Here is a 3,047-nt window from a genome sequence, read left to right on the forward strand (position 1 = left end):
CGGGCCACACAGCAGAGCACAGCACAGCGCGAACCCGCGCAGGCGCCGCCGCCCCGCCCGCATTGGCGGCGGCCCCGCGGCTCCGCCCCGCGCCCGGCCCGAGCGGCGGGGCCTGCCCGGCCGGCCTCGGGGCCGTGTTTGGCCGTGCTCCGCTTGCGCTTCTGGGGACGGAGGCCTGGAATAGCAGGGGAATCTCTGGGAAGTGCCTTTGCGTTGTTCACGAAGTTCTCAGGAAAATCGAAAGCTCCGTTGGTTGTGAAAGGAGCGACCTTTGAGCAGAGTTTATTGCTTGCTTTTCCAAATTAAAGAAAACAGCAAAACAAAACACCCGAGATCACTGTGTTCCGGGGGCTGCTCGCTCGTGCCCTGCCGGTGTATCGCTATGTTAATGCAAATACTTGGTGAGGAAAATGGGCAAGGGCAGCAGCAGTAGGTGGGCATAAAGCCACTATAATGACTGTCGGAACTCGGTACATCCCTCTGGCTGTTCAGAGTTGCCGTGGATCCTGTCGGGGGGCTCGGATACCCTGGCGCGCAGCCCAAAACACTTGTGGATTTGATTATGACCCGTGGAGCAAATTACCAGCTTTGTATGAGGACCTGGAAGTCACAGAAGTTTAAACAGTATAATAATAAAATTATCACCGGGTGAAAAGGTAGATTTTAGGATTTTTGGAATGGGGGTTTTGGGGACGAGGTGGAGGGACTTGGGCGTGTCTAGCCTTTCTTCCTCTTGGCTTCATCTTCTGCTGTGATGCTGGCACTTTGGGATTGGTTTAGAATAGAAGCTCACTGTCCGACATAGGTGATAGGTCTTGGAAAATAATTGTAAATATGTTATATGTAGTTTGTAGCATAAAAAGACAACACTGCCCTGAGGGTGGTCAAAGTGCCGCTGGCTGCCCTGCTGAGCAGACCTCAGCTGGGCAGAAAGAAAATTTTATAGATAAGACTTAATAAACAACTTCAAGACCGAAAAACTGAAGACCTTTGACTTGTTCTTCGGACACATGGGCCGAAACAGAGACTTTGCACGCATCTCGGGGCTGCAATTAACAACTAAACTCCGAGAAATGACCTGTGGCTGTGCCCCGCAGCCACACGAAGCCTCTGCACGGCCCAGATAAGCTTGGAAACATCTTTGTCACTGTCGTGGTGGGACCTCACTGCGGCTGCACAGGCTGTCGTGTCCACTAGGAAAGTGCTTGTACGTGCCTGGGCTTTTATTCCTCTGTTTTGTAAATGAATAGGATTTTGAGATAGTAACTTGAAATTTGATTTCATTCTGCACATTCATGAGGTTGCCCAGAAGGAAAGCACCTATGAAGTATGGCCACCAAATTGCCAATCCCTTGTTCCGGGATATACGAACCTTGTTACCTCATTTAGACGTAAAATGCCTGCCTGGTGCCAAATGAGTATGTGGGATCTTATATATGGAGTAAAGGGCAGGTCTCACGCCTCTTGTCCTCAATTCTTTGGCTATGATGTAAACAAAAACAAAAAAAAACAACAACAAAAATAAAGGACTTTAAAGTATGCTGGGAATTTTTGTGTCCACCGTCTTTGATCTCTTCTCAGGCCGGAGTTGCCTGCCTCCAGCTACTGCTGTGGTCAGTTCCTGTTGAGATTTTATCACCCTCTCATGACTCTGGATGCACATTAGCCCTCCTGCCTGCACACTGTCCTCCCCAGTGGCCACATGGCTCCTGGTTGCTCCAAGACCCTTCATTTTCTCTGGTTGCCTCATTTGTGTTTTCCATGTAATTTGCTGATTTCATCAATTTTTAAATTAAATTAAAAAGCCAATAGCTTGCCATGTTAAAGTCTGGGTGTTGTGCATTAACCTATATAACCTGTCATCTATCTTAATTCATACCTTCTTCATTCTTTTTGAAGGTTAGTGAAATGATCTAATACTTCTTGTAAAGCTTAGATCCTGGATACTAGCAAATGCAATTTGTTTGCTACCTGTTTTTATTATACCGGATTTCTTCATTACCTCCTCTCAATTCACCTCCTCTCTTTTTCCTATTTTTGTATTTGTTTCTGATTAGGTTCAAATAACACCCCTTTTCATAGGACCTGCTTCCAGTATATGTTTATTTTCAGTCTATGCCTATGTTTCCAGAAGTAATGTCTAACACTGTCATAATAGCAACTTCAACATTTCTTCAAATTAAAAACCAGACAATGATGTAAACATATAATGAACAATGTTCTCAAAATCATGAACATATTTAAAAAAATATTTTTGAGCCTTGTGTAGAACTATGAGATTGCACTGCATGGTTCAGTTTTCAAAGAGTTCTGAGTGTTTTCATATCCTTATTTATTGGTTGCAACAAGGTCAATTTGTAGCAATTTTTGTATTCAAGGATATACTGTTGTTTCTGTTGACTGTTCAGCTCCTTCATTTTACTAACAGTTTGCTAATCTGACCATAAGCTGCTGTCTCTCTTTACAGATTTCTTGTCATCAATATTTAGTTTTCTTCATGGCTTATAACATTCATCTTAATGGAACATCAGGCTGGCATTCTGCTGCAGACATTTATTTACTTTCAGTTGATGTGTATATTGGAAGGATGATTTTCTGGCTGTCTGTTTTCATATCACTGACATAGCGTTTGACAGGCAACCTTTCACAAACTTCACCAGGCTGAGCAAGCAGAGTTTCAAAATACATCAAACACCATTCCTAAACTTAATTACAAGATGGAAGTCTTTTATATGATCCTTTAGACAACTTTAAAATATTTTTTCTTTCTTCCGCCATTGTCTCTGATATGCTTTGTACATCAAAGCTTTTCTTCTGTGAAGCAAAACAAACTGGTTACAGTACTATTTTTTTTTCCATTTTCTTGCTGTCTAAGATCTCTGGTGATAATGTAAGAGTAGTACATTGTATTCTTTGTAAAATATAGTCATATCATATATATGCAACATGACTTTTGCATCTTAAGAAAAGAGTAATTCAGAAAAACCGCTAGTATGGGAAAATATAACATATTTAACATTAGTTTTGTTGATTTGTCTTGATAAATG

The sequence above is a fragment of the Melospiza melodia genome, chromosome 1, assembly GCF_035770615.1.
Source record: "Melospiza melodia melodia isolate bMelMel2 chromosome 1, bMelMel2.pri, whole genome shotgun sequence".
Taxonomy (NCBI): domain Eukaryota; kingdom Metazoa; phylum Chordata; class Aves; order Passeriformes; family Passerellidae; genus Melospiza; species Melospiza melodia.